The 16,385-nt window shown below is 55.5% G+C and overlaps 1 protein-coding gene and 1 long non-coding RNA gene across 5 annotated transcripts in view; one reads left to right on the top strand and one right to left on the bottom strand.

Annotated features, from left to right (window-relative positions):
- Positions 1-1,216: 1,216 nt before the first annotated feature.
- Positions 1,217-8,144, bottom strand: LOC109494749. 3 transcript variants are annotated; one of them, XR_006590605.1, is made up of 3 exons: positions 7,071-8,144; positions 5,472-5,627; positions 1,217-1,599 (listed from the first exon to the last, which is right to left on the bottom strand). It is a non-coding gene; the product is annotated as an uncharacterized LOC109494749 (long non-coding RNA). The 3 variants fall into 3 exon arrangements; XR_002149782.3 differs by lacking the exon at positions 7,071-8,144 and adding an exon at positions 6,387-7,061; XR_002149781.3 differs by lacking the exons at positions 1,217-1,599; positions 7,071-8,144 and adding exons at positions 4,748-4,786; positions 6,387-7,061.
- A 4,884-nt stretch (positions 8,145-13,028) lies between these two features.
- Positions 13,029-16,385, top strand: part of BICRA (BRD4 interacting chromatin remodeling complex associated protein) — a 79,724-nt gene continuing 76,367 nt past the window's right edge. For both annotated transcript variants that reach the window (XM_045045563.1, XM_023245881.2), the window contains exon 1: positions 13,029-13,235. The gene's annotated coding sequence lies outside the window, so the exon portion shown is untranslated. The remainder of the gene's footprint in view (positions 13,236-16,385) is intronic.

Genomic DNA, 16,385 nt, shown 5'->3' with positions numbered 1-16,385 from the left:
TGGCAGGGGAAGCCCCCGGGGAAGCCGCGCGGCAGGACGCGCTCCAGGAGGGAAGGGGTCCACTCTGACCGCCGGTGCCTCCTCTCCACCACCCTTTCTTCCCCCATCTTCGCTTGGCTACTCTCCGCGTCTCACTTTTGAATCGCTTCCTTCAAGCACCCTCAGACCCCTCTGGAATGCACACCTGGCCTAACCCCAGCCATCTGCCTTCTCGGGAAGAACCCACACAGCCAGCCCAACAGGTTCGACCTGAACCAGAGAAATCACAGACCTCACACAGGCACAGGACTTTCTCTAGGTGGCTCTGGTGCCCGCTGGGCTCAAAGGAGGACTGTTGCCTCCCGCACTGCCCCCCCACCTGCCCGCCACCTGTCGACCCTCCCCATACTTCCCTGCGCAAACTGTCAGTCGGGCGGGATGTCCTTGCAGCTCATTCCCAGAGCACCAGCCTGGCACTTTCTCCCCCTTCTGTGCCCACACCCTTCCAACCCCGGCTTCCAGCCGCCCCGTTCTCCTTCCCTCCCCTTCCCTCCTTTTGAGGTTCCCGCTTCATCTTTCTCCCTGTCTTTCTCCCTCTCCCTCACCCCCTGGACAACATGGTCCCACACCAGCCGCCGCAGCCCTTTCGAAAAGGCAAACGGGATGGGGCGCCCCGGGGGGCTCAGTCAGTTAAGCGTCCGACCTTGGCTCAGGTCATGATCTCAGGGTTTGTGGGTTTGAGCCCTGCGCCAGGCTCTGTGCTGACAGCTCGGAGCCTGGAGCCTGCTTCGGATTCTGTCTCTCTCTCTCTGCCCCTCCCCTGCTTGCAACTGGCCATATAGGAGGTGACAGTGGCCTGGACTCTGTTAGTAGGGACAGAGATGGGGAAGGGTCTGAAGAGTAGTCAAATCACTTGCTGTGTAACTAATTCCTCAATATGCATCTCTGATTGTTCCGTGGGGCCGGGGGGGCCAGGCTTATCCTGGTCCCTGTGCCTCCTACCTAACAGGGCTTTCGGGAACAATGATACAAAAGTTCTAGGTACCATTCAGAGCCCCCTCGCATCCACTCCCTCGTGAGAGACGGATTGTTACAGATGAGGAAACTGAGGCACAGAGAGGAAACTGACTTGCCCGAGGCACACAGCCAGTAGGTGGCAGAGGCGGGATACAAACCCAGACAGAGGCCTCATTCCAGAGCCCGGCCCTCTGCAACACCAGACTGGCCGCGCAAAGAAGCCGCCATAAATATCTTTTATTAAGGTGGCAGGGGGAGGGCTGCTGTGGGTCATTTGAGCTCCCTTTCCTTACACCCTTTTGGGGGGTGGGGCACGGATTTTGTTCCGTTTGCTGTTTTGTTCGATGATGGTGAATGGCCAGCACTTGCAGAATGATCTTTCCTAAGCACGTGCAGCACCAGCCCAGATCTGACAGCTGGGCCCGGGCTCCGACACACCACCTCCGTTCACCTCCGGCTGGACAGCCCCAAAGTACAGCTCCTCGAAATCCAAGTGGGTGCCGTCTCTGAGCACACCCAGGACGTTCCTTTTCCAGGCGGAAGGATCCAGGTTCACAGAGACCCTCCCCTCCTTGCCAAAGTCCTTGTGGTTTCCCGGAGAGCCTTCCAGAAAAGAAGAAAGATGCAACCAGGGACACGTGGGTCAATGCCACCTTAGTGCAGGCGACACGGGCTACTGAGGTCAGTGCTTCCCTCCCTTCCATCAGTACCTATCACCTCTTTTCCCAAAATTCAACGAGATCATCAATCCCTTTAAAACTAAGCCCATCATGGGGCACCTGGGTGGCTCAGTGGTTTAAGCGTTTGACTTCAGTTCAGGTTATGATCTCGTAGCACATGGGTTCGAGTCCTGCATCAGGCTCTGTGCTGACAGCTCAGAGCCTGGAGCCTGCTTCAGATTCTGTGTCTCCCTTTCTCTCTGCCCCCCCCCCCATTTGCACTCTGTCTCTCTCAAAAATAAACATTAAAAAAATTGTTTTGATTAAAATTAAGACCATTGTGATCTCACGGTTTATGGGTTCGAGCCCCACATTGGGCTCCCTGCTGATGGCACGGAGCCTGCTTTGGATGCTCTCTCTCCCTCTCCCTCTCTCTCTCTCTCTCTCTCAAAGTAAATAAATGAACTTAAAAAATAAAATTAAATTAAGACCATTGTTTCTTTACTTAATTGGTGATAGCTCCCAGCTAATACATAGCACAAACTCCAAAGCTGTCATTCTTTGACCATTCTCTCTCTCTCTCTCTCTTTTTTAAAAATGTTTATTTATTTTTGAGAGAGGGAGCGAGGGAGGGGCAGAGACAGAGGGAGAGAGAGGATCTGAAGCAGGTTCTGTGCTCTTAGCACAGAGAGCAGGGTTCGAACTCACAAACTGTGAGATCATGATCTGAGCCAAAGTCAGACACATAACCGACTGAGCCACCCAGGTGCCCCAAACATAGTTTCTTTCTTAAGGGGTTAATCCAGCATCCCTAGAAGGGGGATATATATTGTACTATTAGAAGCAAGATGAGATCCGGATATAGGAGTAAAAGTTTGAAGGGGGAATTAGAAGGAAAGAGAGAATTCTGGATTGCCTTGGTCATTCAACAAATCTCAAAGTACTAGGTGGTGGGGACGCCCACACATTTATCTCAGTTCTTAGTCTGTCCTTTGTATCGGTCAGCTACAGCTGCGTAACAAACCGTCTCAAAAATGTGGTGGCTGAAAACAACAGCCATGTTGTTTCCCCACGTGTATTTGGGTCATCCGGACGGTTTCTGCTAATCTGGACCAGGCTCGGCTGACTTTGGCTGGGCTCACTCATGGGTCTGTCATCCTCTGACAGGGTAGCTAGAGGCTGGCTGGTCTGGAGTGATTTCAGCTGGGATGACTCAGTTCTTCTCTACCTCTCCCTCACATCCGTCCAGCAAGCTAGCCCAGGCATGTTCTCATGGTGAAGGCAGAGAGGCAGGAGCGGGAGGAGAAACCCTCAGACATCGTAAGGCCTGTGAGAGTGATGCTTGCCCTTTTGTGTTTTAAGTGTATTTATTTATTTTGTGAGACAAAAAGAGAGGGAGAGAAAAGCAGGGGAGGGGCAGAGGGAGCGAATCCCAAGCAGGCTCGGCATTATCAGCAGAGCCCAGTACAGGGCTCCAGCTCACAAACCGAGGGATGGTGAGCGGCGCCGAGATCAAGAGTGGGACGCTTAACTGACTGAGCCACCCAGGCGCCCCTACCCTGGGGTTCTAGAAGAGGATGTCTTTGTTCTGTAGCTCTGTGCCGCAGCGTTTGTGGGGATCGAGGGACACAGTGTCTTTCCCTGCCTCTCCCACGTTCAGAAAGGCGTGACAGAACACACGTGGCAAAACGAGGCTGGCAGCAAGCCCTTCGATGAGCGCAGATCGCCTTTGGGCTCAGCCCCCAAATCCATGCTATACCCCCAAAGCTGCCCAGTTCCTCCCGACACGCCAGCATCCCCGGTTGCCTTCTTGCCCCACCGCGGCTGCCTCAGGGCCTTTGCCCCTGCTCTTCCCGTCCTCCCTTGTCGCGCAAACTCTATTCATCTTCGAGTTTTAGCTTACAACCGACTTCCCTCAGGGAGTTCACCCCCAGCCCCCCCAAACCAGGCCAGAGGCCCCCAAAGTAGCATTTGAGATCATTTCCAGGTGACTTATTTTCACGATCAGGCCTTTATTTTAATGCAGGTTAGGGAAAAAAAAATAAAAGTAACAAGCCTGTCACACCTGTGATGTCAGGACCCTTGGTGCTTCCGAGGAGCCTCAGGGAGCCCCACGGGAACCCATTTAAGGAATTAAGAAGAAAAAAAAAACCCAAGTTGGTTGAAAGAACAAATTAAAAATATAAACAGTAGAGGCAGTATTCTGCAAAAATCGTGAAATGGCCCTTTGGGAATCCCAGACGCTGAGAAGCCCCTGGGGGCTGGGTTAACCCTGCCTGGCCTCTCAGGTGCTAGGAGCTAATAGCTATCACTTGGGCAATGATTTGGTTTATGTCTGTCTCCCCCACTGGGGTGGGGCAGGGCTGGGCCTGTCCCCGTCACCAGTGTCCCCTGCATCACCGGCACAGGGTGGGGCACAGAGCAGGTGCTCAGGGAATGTGTGCAGGGAATGAACAGATGCTAAGCTGCTCGAGGGTGTGGCCTTTCCCCCCCTCCCCCCGGAGGGCATCAGGGAGCCCGAGCAGGGTTTCAATCAGCAATGTCAAGGTTCATCTCCGCTTTAGAAACTCTGGGCTCTCTCTTCCTCCTCTGGGCCCAGAAAACCAATGCCCCCCTCCCACACTGCCTGTTCCCTTTTCCTATCACACTGTTCTTTATCGTTCTCCTCCTCCTCCAGGAAGCCTTTCTGAACCCCAGGCTGGGTCGGGTAGCTGTTCCCGGCTCCTACAGCCCCCTGCCTCCTCCATCCCGGCCCTGACTACCCTGGAGGTGAGTCCGTATCCTCCAGTGGCCTGGGAGAGAGAGCTTCACGAGGTCCCCCTGGGCTCTCTGTAACCCCTCCAGAGCAGGTGAACTGTCTGGACCTCACTCCCCAGATATCTCCATTCTTTCCCTCCACCTGGCCCCGCGCCTTGTATACATTGCCCTATGTACTACCTTTAAAGTTGTCTTCAGGGGCGCCTGGGTGGCGCAGTCGGTTAAGCATCCGACTTCAGCCAGGTCACGATCTCGCGGTCCGTGGGTTCGAGCCCCGCGTCGGGCTCTGGGCTGATGGCTCGGAGCCTGGAGCCTGTTTCCGATTCTGTGTCTCCCTCTCTCTCTGCCCCTCCCCGTTCATGCTCTGTCTCTCTCTGTCTCAAAAATAAATAAAACGTTAAAAAAAAAAGAGTCCACATCATGTTATGTATATTTAAAAAAAAATTTTTTTTAATGTGTACTTATTTTTTGAGAGAGAGAGAGAGCGAGCGTGAGCAGGGGAGGGGCAGAAGGGGAGACGCAGAATCCGAAGCAGGCTCCAGGCTCCGAGCGGTCAGCACAGAGCCCGACGCGGGGCTCGAACCCACGAACCGCGAGATCATGACCTGAGCCGAAGTCGACCGCTTAACCGACCGAGCCACCCAGGCGCCCCTTTGCACAAGTTATTTTTGAATTCCTGCTTTCACTTTTTTGGTGGGTATATACGTAGGAGTCGGTGCATGGCAACTCTTTGTGCAACTTGACTGCGGAAACTCGAAACTGGTTTCCACTTTGGCTACACCAGTTTGCCCACCAGCGGTGTATGAGGGTTCTGATTCCACCACATCCGTGCCAACCCCTGTTCTTGTCCCCTTTTATCATTGCGGCCATTCCCGTGAGTGTGAATCTGCGTCTCGCTGTGGTTTTGATTTGCATCTCCCTGATGACTGATGACTTTCGAGAACCTTTTCGTGCACTTGTCGGCCATTTCCCGCTACCTTTTGCAAGCTGCCCACAGCCCCCCACTGCACCCCCCTAAAGCCATTTTCTCCACATTCACAGCCCGGTGGTTTATCTTACCTCCCATTCTTTCCTCCCTCTCTAGAAATTTTGGACACCTTCCTCTTGCTCCAACCATGACCTGCCCGTTCTTCTTGGTGTCCCTTTTCTTTTTTCTGGAGGGAGATGTGGGTCGGTGAGCCCTTACTTAACTCCTCTGTTCTTCAGTTTCTGCATCTGTGAGAGTGGTAACAATTTTGACTTCTGGGTTGTTGCAATGGTTCAATGAGCTGATGTACATAAAATGTTTAAAAATGTGCCTGATACACGGGAAGCATTAAGTAAGTGTTTAATGGAGGGCGGGGGGGGGGGGGGGGGTGGGTGGGTAGAAGGGTCAAGGGCAAATCATTTCCTCTGTGAATGTACTTAAAAAAAATTTAGAAGTTTGCCTCCGTGTAGAATTTTAGAAAGAACCACCTAAATTTTTTTTATTAGAAACAAAACAAAAACCTCTCTACTGTGGAAGGTCGATACAAAATAGTTTACCTCTGTGAGGACACAAGTTTTTAGGGGCAGGTGTAATATAACAGTTACAAGTATGAACTTTGGGGTGGGGCTGCCTGGGTTCCAGGTCCTGCGGGGCCTGATTTTAGCAGTTCTGGAAGCTCTCTGTGACTCCGTTTCCACATCTGCAAACCAGGGATAAATATTAGAACCTCCCGGGGCGCCTGGGTGGTGCAGTCGGTTAAGCGTCCGACTTCAGCCAGGTCACGATCTCGCGGTCCGGGAGTTCGAGCCCCGCGTCGGGCTCTGGGCTGATGGCTCAGAGCCTGGAGCCTGTTTCCGATTCTGTGTCTCCCTCTCTCTCTGCCCCTCCCCCGTTCATGCTCTGTCTCTCTCTGTCCCAAAAATAAATAAACGTTGAAAATAAATAAATAAATAAATAAATAAATAAATAAATAAATAAATAAATAAATAAATAAAAGATCCTCCCACCTGCTAGGGATGTTTGTTGGTACCTTCGCTCAGGTTATTTCTATGGACCAGGGCTGAGAGTGGCAGCTTGGTTAAGCAGTTATTTACAATTTGCAGACGGGCAAATTTTCACTCCAGGCTTGACTTTCATGCCAAATTAACAGTGTATCAGAAACCCTCCCCCCACGGGATCTAGACAGAGGAAGTAAGAACCCTAACAGTTCCAACCTCATTAGCTGCAGGAAGTCGTTCTTTTCCTCTCTAGATCTCCCAGAACACACGAGTATTAATAAAAGTCAGAACCCAGGACGACTGTCCCGCCTGCCCAGGCGCTCAGCTTGCCTCACAGCCTCACATCATTTTTCTGGAGGAGGCAAGTTTCCCTTCTTAAAGGGGCCTCTCCTAGATTTGATTTTTGCTTCTTTCCTTTAGGGCTTCCTTAGGCTTTTTTCTCTTCATCCTCCCCCAAGGCAGGAGGGTGCAGGGGGAGAGTCCTCAGAACTCAGTCCTGTATTTTTATTTACATGGTGCGCCTTTCTTTGAATGGGTGATACAGGGCTCTAACTTGTAGGCAGTACAAAAACATCTATCCTCTACCCGCCCTGTCTTCCTCCCCACACACAACTGCTGTTACCGGGTTGTTGCTGCTTTCAAAGACATTCTGTGCATTTAACAAGCAAAAGCTTGTATTTTTTTTTCACCCACTTTTAAGTCGGTACACTCTCTGCTCCCCTCTTCGCTTTTGTTTCTTGACTGGGTACATAACTTGTTGTGTGTCGGTTCGTGTCTTCCTCATTTTACGGCTACTTCGTGTGTCACTGCGGGTCAGGCCACAGCTTATTTAAATGAGTCCCCCATCCGTGGGCAGCAAGGTTGTTTCCGGGTTTGTTTTCCCTACAGCGTGTTTATGAAAACACAAACAAGGCTCCGCACCCTGGCCTTTGATCAGTATTTGTGGAGAAACGAGGGCGGAAGCCTCCACCTGCCCACCCCCGCTGGCCGCACCCGCCGAGGGTACCCCCTTCTGCCGGGTCCCGGCGCTCCGGCTGCGGGCCCTTCCTCCCCAAGCTGTCAGGCGCGGGCCGGGGCCCTCTGGAGCCCCGCCCCGCGGCCGGCCCGCAGTCGGGCCGATTCAAATCCAGCCAATGGCAGGGTGTAAACAAACCCAGGCCCCGCCCTCCGATGAATAATTCCCCGGGCAGGCGCGAGGCCCAATTAACCCGGTAGGGGTTGGGGGCGGGACGGAGCAGTGGGCCCGCCCCTAGGCGTGAGCCAATGGGCGGTCAGGCCCCGCCCCCCGCACTTGCCGCGCTGAGGACCCGAGGCCGGGCTGGGCTCGCAGCTGCCTGATTTTGTTGCGGCTCTTGGCTTCTGCCCTCCGAGCGGGCCAGCAGGGCCCGTGAGCTGGGGCAGCGCAGTCGCGCCGTACGAGCCATATTTAAAGGGCGCGGTCAGACGGCAGAAGCGGGATCGGAGCCAGTGCCCTCCGGTTCCCTTTTCTTTCCTCGCCTGGCGGCTCTATCCCGGATCCTGGAGAGGTCTTTGATGGAAACTCTCTTCCCTCAAATCCCGTTGAACGAAACCCGAAGGGACCGCAAGGGTGTTTTAGGATTGGGCAAGCCTCCTTGTTCTGTTCCCTCTTGTTTATTGAAGTGTTGCGTACCCACAGAGAAGCGCATGGGCCGTAAGTGTGCCGCTGGACTGAAAAACCAAAAACTCCTGTAGCACCAGCATCCTCCCAGATCAAGAAGCAGAACTCGGGTCGGCAAAGTTTTCAACTTTGCAGCTGCGAGTGCGAGGGAGGGGCCGCGGCGGACACTGCTTTGACCCTCGGAGGGACAAAGCACTTATTTAGAAAGAAGTAAAGGAAAAGAGAAACCACTCCTCTCGGTAGGGAGATGGAGATCACGCCAGATACTGGGCAGGGTCCTGCAAGGGAGGAGCTGGACGGCAGGGCAGATAGGAGGTTAGAGAGGTAAAGGGGTTTAGGGTCTGGCTGGCAGAGCCGAGGATGGGGTGGGGAAGGACTAGCAGCGCGAAAGGATGGGACAGAAAATGCCTTGGTACTTGGCGGGGGAGGGGAGCTTTCCAAGCTGGAGGGTTGGGATCGAAAGGGGCCGTGGAGTCAGTGGCCTGAACGTGGGAAAAAGCATCAAGACCCTGGGACAGGGCAGATTAGTTCTCCAATGTCCTGGACCCTTCCACAGCCAATCGTGGGTTTCCTGCTGTGGCTTTTCAGCTGCCAGGTTGTGATTAAAACAGTTCCATTAAGCGTTGAGATGAAGGGCAGAAATCCAAGTTCATGTTGAGGCCGTGGGTTGTTTTGTTTTGAGAGAGAGAGAAAGTGCGCGCAAGGGGGGGTGGGGGGACAGGGGCAGAGGGAGAGAGAGAATCTTAAGCAGGCTCAGCGCAGATCTTGATCCCACTACCCGGGATTCATGACCTGAGCCGAAATCAGGAACTGGGTGCTCCATGGGCTAAGCCACCCAGGCGCCCCTCCGGTGGGGTGTCGATAATCCCAGGTCCAATGTCTGGGGCTGTGCTTGCTTGTGGAGTGGCTACAAGGACCTACAGAAGCCATTTTCCTCACAGCAAACGTTTTTGGACCCTTTGGCAGGTGTGTGTCACCTGCTCAGCCTTATGTTAACAAACAGGAGATACTGTGACCCATATGGGATTAAGTCCCGGACTGGGAAGAAGCAAGGACCCAGCACCAGGAGCCCAGCCAAACCCAGAGATAACAGCGAATCTGCTGGTTGAGGAAAACGTAGGTGCACCTTCTCTGGTCCTAATTTTTCACATCTGTGCACCGCTGTGTCACTGCCCCCAAAGACCTTCAATATCCATTCATTGTCTCATTTCTTCCTCTCTGTACTCCTTATAAAGTCTGGACCCAGGGGACCCAGAGCTGGGTTTGAATCCCAGGCTGTGTGACCTTGATCTGGTTTCTTATCCTCTCTGAATCTGTTTCTCCTTCACGGAGAAGAAAAATAAATAAATAAAAAAGGAGAGAACTGGGGCGCCTGGGTGGCTCAGTCGGTTAAGCGTCCGACTTCCGCTCAGGTCACGATCTCGCGGTCCGTGAGTTCGAGCCCCGCGTCGGGCTCTGGGCTGATGGCGCAGAGCCTGGAGCCTGCTTCCGATTCTGTGTCTCCCTCTCTCTCTGACCCTCCCCTGCTCATGCTCTGTCTCTCTCTGTCTCAAAAATAAATAAAAAAACGTTAAAAAAAAAAGAAAAGGAGAGAATTGCAGTTTAAAAGAGAGCCAGCACTTGGCCCAGAGGGTTATACTACAGTCATTAGAGCATTTATCAGAGTGGGGAGCTAGGATTACCTGGTTAATGACATCAAGGAAGAGGTAAACAGATCTCTGCAACACATCAAAAAATAAGACGGATTTGATGGATGCGTAGATGCACAGATGTGTAAGAAAGCAAATAGAGGAACATGCTGATGGTCGAATCCAAGCGGTGGGTTTTTAGGTGTTCACTGTATTTCCACTTTTCCACGTTTGAAATTTCTCATCATAAAGTGGCGGGGGGAGGGGGAGATTTGGGGATCTTGACTCTACACTCCCATGGGACCGATGAGAAAATAGAGGTGCTGGAAGTGACTCACCCCAAGTTCATCTGATGACTCAGAGACAGTTGGTGATGGAACACCTGGGTGTACTGGATTGGTCCCCATCCTGGCTCAGTAGCCCTGGGACAAGTCGCTGAACCTGTCTGGGTCTCACCACCGCCCACTCAATTCTTAACCTAGAACTCACACCTTGCATGGGATTCTCAAAGGGAAGATGTGTGTCATCCCCAAAAGACGGCAAGTCTCTTTTCACTTGGGCCCATAATGTCCCCTACGCTGACCTTGGACATTTGATTTCCCAGGGCTTTGGGGTTGACCTGTTGTCGCCTTCCTTCACACCCAGCCAGGCCCATTCCAAGTAGCATGGCCCCAGACCATCTTCCTGAGAGGTCAGGTGGCTATTACCTCTTGGTTCAAAAGACCTTTTTTAAGCACCAAGTACCGGGCAGCGTTCCAGGGGTGGGGGTGGGGGTGATACCAGTGCACCAAAGAAACTTGGGACCTGCCATGCATGGAAGGCAGGGGGGAAACTGTCGCTAAAAGTCTTACTTGCACATTGTCTGCTTTCCCTAACACATTGTGGACTGTGTGTGTATGGTGTGGGGGTAGGCGGTGGGGTGAGAACCCGAGTGGTCTTGACCGCTACTAAAATTCTGGAACATACTAGATAACTTAAAAAATACCTCCTGCAGTGGCACCTGGGTGGCTCAGTCAGTAAAGCGGTTAAGCCACCTGGTTCCGGCCCTGGTCAGGATCTCATGGACCGGGAGTATGATCCCCTCGTCTGGCTCTGCACTGAACAGTGTGGACCCTGCTTGGGCTTCTCTGCCCCTCCCCCGTTTCTCTCTCTCAAAATAAATAAACTTTACAAAGAAAGAAAGGAAGAAAAAGAGAGAAAGAAAGAAAGAAAGAAAGAAAGAAAGAAAGAAAGAAAGGGAGAAAGAAATAAAGAAAGGGAGGGAGAAAGAAAGAAAGAAAGAAAGAAAGAAAGAAAGAAAGAAGAGAAAGAAAGAAAGAGAAAGAAATAAAGGGAGGGAGAAAGAAAGAAAGAAAGAAGAGAAAGAAAGAAGAGAAAGAAAGAAAGAAAAAGAAAGTAAAGAAAGAGAAAGAAAGAAAGAAAAGAAAGAAATATACACCCTGCCGGAATGAATACATGTGGACAACCACCCCTCCTAATGCCTCAAATCTGCTCTTAACCAGTCTTCAAGTGCGGAGTGCCCCTGGGGCTTGCAGCTTTGACACAGACACAAGTGTCACCCAGCTCCAATCACTTCCTGGTTGTGGGACTTTGGGCAAAATACTTCCCCTCCTCGGAGCCAATTTAGTTTCCTACACTGTGAAATGGGATTAAAGGTTTTCTAGATGGGAGGTGCTAGAGGCATCTTCCTGCTGGGCAGTACTGAGGTTTCAAAATATTGTGTTTGGCACTAGTTAATGAATACTCAAGGTGTAGCTTAATCGGGCTCAGTCATAGCAAATAGAGGGCGAGCTGCACAAAATAAAAGTCTAAGTGTGTATATTGCCGTTTTCCAAAGAGTCACATTCCTCCAAGTGAGCTGTGGATGACCACCGCGTAAGTTACGGATCCACCACTGTCTTATGTTTGGGGCAACCCACGCGTTCACTTCTGAAATTGATAGTTTTACTTTTTGTATAATCATCAAGAACAGTCAGCGCTTCTCTGGCACTTCCGGTCAGGTGCCCATCTCCCTGACAAGCTTATTTGGTCCTAATGACCCTGTAAAGTGAGGCCTATTATTGAGACGAGGAAATGAAGGCACAGAGAGGTGAAGTGATTGGCCCAAGGTCACAAAGCAAGGACGTGGCAAAGGCAGGATGTGAGCCAGAGCCACCGGTTTGAGTCAGGGCCCTTAACCTCAGTGATCTCTTAAATACCATGAACAGTAGGCCCAAGATGCTAGAATAAATACTAAAGTTTAAAGCACAGATACGTCTCAGTCACTCATTCATTCAACGCATTTATTAAGCCGCTTCTGTATGCATGGAGCTTTTTGGGGCACTGGGAAGACAGAAGGTAGTAAGAGACCAAAAGAGAGGTCCCCCTGGTCTGTGCATCCCGGAGAGGCAGGCAGGTCCGGGCCATCTGGGTCCCCGCTGGGCCCCCAGCACGGAGCAGGACATATCAGCAGGCGCCCACCTAGCGTTCCCGACACGAACGCGGGAATCTAAGTGTCCCACCCGCAAGGCGTTCATGGGCTGGTGGGGCGGAAACGGACCCAACACCACCGAGGCGTTCTGGGGCTTCTGGGAATCCCATCAGCGCGGCCCGAGAGGCCTCGAGGTGGCTCTGAAGTTGGATCCCGCGTCCCTGGCGCCCTCCCCGGGGCCGTCGCATGTGAGCAAAGACCGACTGAGGTGAGCGATCAAACCACGCCCGGGGTCCCGGCCAGTCGCCCCCAACCCCGCGCCGCCTTCCACCCTATTCGTTCCCACTCCCGGCTCCTTCGCGGTTCCACTGGCGAGGTGCCCCCTCTTTTCCATCCTCTACTCCCGCTACCTTTTCGAGCCTTCGGCGCTCGCCCTGGGCGCCTCCTCTCGCCCGGCGACTGTCCCCCGCGTCGGGCGCGCGCCCGGGGCGCACGGGGCCCCTTCCCCAGCCGGCAGGGCGCCCGGGGTCTGGGAGCGCGAACCTCTTTAGCCTTTCCCCGCAGCCCGGAGCACGGCTCGAGGAAGTCGGCCGACTCCACCAGAACCTGGCAAGGCGCGACCCCAAACCCCCGGGACTGGGGCTGGGGAGGGGGCGGCGCCGGCGCGGGAGGCACCCTCCCGGGGCGCCCGCGGCCTCCCATTCGCTCGCGGGCCCGCCGCTCGGCGTCCGGAGCCGGAGCTGGTGCGCGGAGCGCGGGGCGGGGCCTCCCCCAAGCCCGTCCCCCGGCGAGGGCGGAGGGAGGAGGAGGAGGAGGAGGAGGAGGAGGAGGAGGAAGGGGGGGGCGGACACAAAACCTGCAAGGTTTTTTTTTTTTTCTTTTGCATTTAATTAAAAAAATTTTTTTCTTTTTTTTTTTCTTTCTTTTTTTTTTTTTTTTTTTTTTTTTTTTTTTTTTTTTTGCAAACCCGAGGGGTCCTCCCCGGAGCGCGCGCGGGTCCGGGGCGCCCGGGCCGCGGCGCGGGGCGGCGGCAAGGGCCTGGCGGAGGCTGCCGGGCGGCCGCCATGCGATCAGGCAGTGCGCTGACCGGCCCGGCCGGTCGGCCCCTTCTGGGTCCTCCCTTTGCAGCCCGTGCGGGGCCGTCTCGGAGACCCCGCGCCGACGGCTGCTCAAACATCAGGGTGAGTTTCTCACAATGTAGCAATTTCTCTTTAAATCTCTTAACTCTCTCTACCTGCGAGTCGGGGCTGTGACAGGGCGCAAAAGCGAGGGGGGAGTGGGGGTTGGCGGCGAGGGTGTGTGTGGGGGGAGCCGGAGCCGGGGCCGAACCCACCCCCCCGACACTCACACACTCAGCCCCCCAACCGGGGCGCAGCGCCCGCTGCCTCTTTTTTTGCTCGGCGCCCACCACCCCCGGCAGCCCCCCATCCCCCGCGTCTCTCCCACCATCACCGCCGCCCCGATCCTGCGGGGACCCCCCCCCCGCTGCTCCCCTGCCCAAACCCGGCGCCCGGTGCCTCCCCGGCCCTCCCGCCGGCTGCCGGGGATACAATGGAGCGGCGGAAAAACGAGACCCAACGTTCCACGGGGGGAGGGGCGGGGAGACCCCCTCCCCCGACCCGGGCCCCCCCCCTTCCCCTCACCCCGCTCCCCGCCTTTCAGAGAAGAAGAGGGCAATGGGGCAGTGGATGGTGATCGCCTGGCCGGAGGTGGCGAGCCTTCATCTCCCCCTCTCGCCCGTCCCCTGCGCCCCCTCCCCAAATCCCGGTCGGGGGTGCCGGGGAGAAACGGGGCATCCGGCAGCCTGGGGAGGGATGGATGCGGAAGGAGGCCATTGGGTCTCCCCCTCCCCACCGCCCCTAAACAATGAAAGGAGTTGACTTGGTCCCCCACCCCTCCAGCGATGAAGGGAGTTGACCCCCTCCCCCGCTAGCTGGCTCGTCCCGGAGGGGGCCGTTACGGGGAGGGGGAGGGGAGGGAAGGGAGCCTTACCCCTGTCACCTCCCGAGATTCGGGGCGGCCCCCCATCTCCACCCCCTCGGCCTGGGAATGGGAGGCACCAGGCCCAGCCCGGGCACCGCGCTCGGGTGGTGACCTTTAGACAAAGGCAACCCTTTCCCTGGGGTGAGCCCGGACGAGCCGGGCCCGCGGCCTCCCCGGGCCCCTGCGGAGGGCGGCCAGGCCGCGGGCACCCGGAGGGAGGGATGGAGGAGGAGGGAGGAGGGAGGAGGGATGGAGCCATCTGGTTTTCCCATCCCTAGCTGCCCCTCGGCTGCTTCCCCGGCTCCTGTCACGGGCGGCCGCGGGGAGACAAGGGACCGGGGGGCTGCCCAGGCCTTGGGCCGCGGCCAGCGGAGGAGCGGGCGAGGAGCCGCGCCGGGGCTCCTGCTCGGGCTCCGGCTGGGGGCTCGGGACTCGGGGGCCAGCGGTGATCGGAAGGTACCGTGGCTCCTTCCTCTCCGCGCCCCTTTGTTTTGCTTTGTGGTTCTGAGCTGCTGAACTTCCTGGGAGGTGGGGTCAGAGGCCGCCGTGTCAGCTCTCCCCGGGAGGCCGGGTGACAGGTCCCAGCCCTCTGGCGTTGCCAGACCGTGGGCTGCTGTCGTGCCCAGCCTCAGGTCCGGACCGTCAGCCCCTTTTGTCACACGGCCCTCCGATAGAATAATAACCATCTGGGGACGGGCGCGGAGTGTTTCCGTTTCTCTCACACCTCCTTTCTGCCTGCGCCTTTTGGGGGGCGGGAGGGGGGGGACAGTGTGATCGCTCTCTCTGTGTGCTTTCACCCGAGGTGGGGGGGGGGGTAAAGGGCTCAGTCTGACCTGTGGGGTGGTGGGAGAACAGGGGAATCGGACAGTTTGGGAATCCTCCCCTTCCCTTGCGCTGACGTCTGGTGGGACTCGAGGGGGGTTATGTTTACTTACCCCACCCTCCCTGATGACTCCCCCCCCTCCCCCCCAGAGCCCAGAAATAACATCTCTCTACCCAGGGAGCATTATGGATTGCCTTCTGCTACACCCTGGCCACCACCCCAGGAGGATTAGTGACAGTTAGCATTTCCATTTTGCAGCCGGGCTAATGGAGGCTCAGAGAGAGGTTATGTGACTTGCCCCGGGTCACAAAGCCCCCCGTGGGCAACCATTCCCGGCTCCTCCCACTTCCCACTCAGCTCAAGACTGTTAAGTTCTCCTGTACCCCTCTTTGGCACTTTGTCGTGTTGATTCCAGTTGACCTGGGTCTCGTTTATAATAATACCTGGAAAGAGTTGTTGTGTCATTTTCTCCCCCGCCCCCATGCCGGTTTTGGGAAGGGGTAAAGACATCTGGAAGCGAGGCTGGGAGCGGAATCATCTCAGCTGTGGCTGGAGCACAGCGTTTGCCTATAAGAGCCGAGTTGGAGGTGCGTGGGCCGGGAAGCGGGACCGCAGGCCGGCCTGGTCGGGGGGTCTGGGGGGCACCTGGGAGCTGGCCCCATGGTCCTCCTCCTCCTCCTCCTCCTCCTCCTCTTCCTCCTGAGCTGGGACTTGGCCCAGCTTTCTGCGACTCAGCCCTGCGAGGAGGGCCGCCGAGCTGTCGGGGACCTTCGTGGTCACTCTGGCCGGCCACCCTTCAGGGCACCCTGACGCATCTGACAGGGAACCTTTCTCCCCTTGGCCGGTGTCAGACTCCCTGTCCCCACTCTGTGGGCTTAGGCAGGTCATTTAAGGCCCTAGTCCTCAGTTTCCTCATCTGCAGGTGGCCATAATTATAGTTCCCTTAACTGACCTTGAGGTGGGTGAAAGTCGTATCTAAACGTGTTATTTTGTTTGTCATTCATCGGACTGGATGTGGCGTGCCAATTCCCCAGCGCTGGGGAGGGATGTTGAGTGCTGGACATTGGAGGGAGTAGTAAAAGGCCTGGGGGACATCCCCACGGTGGGTGGGCAGGGGCCAACCGTGAATCAGTGACCTCCCCCCTCCCCCCCCCCCCCAGCCCACTGTCTGAACTGGGCCCTTCCCCTTTGGCACTTACTGGTGCTGATTCAACATTTGGGGGCGGTGGACTGAGGGAGAGGGACTGGGAGGGCCCAGCTCGCCCAGCGAATGGGTGAGCTTCCCATTTTATAGATGAGAAAACTGAGCCCGGGGAAAGCCTGGTCTCTGGCTGTGAGGGGACCCCAAGCCCAGACTGCAGGGGGTAGGAGTGAGTGGGAGAGGGGCTCCGTGTGTGTTTTGCGCAAAAGACACCGTGTTTTGCCCCTGATCTCCTGTCCTGACCTTGATGTGTAAAGATCTTCCTTCCTGAGAGCATAGGCCTAAGTCATAATAATTCCTTTCGGGGGGGCAGGAGGAGAGGGG

The sequence above is a fragment of the Felis catus genome, chromosome E2 (assembly GCF_018350175.1).
Source record: "Felis catus isolate Fca126 chromosome E2, F.catus_Fca126_mat1.0, whole genome shotgun sequence".
Taxonomy (NCBI): Eukaryota; Metazoa; Chordata; class Mammalia; order Carnivora; family Felidae; genus Felis; species Felis catus.
This window is presented reverse-complemented; position numbering and strand designations above follow the sequence as displayed.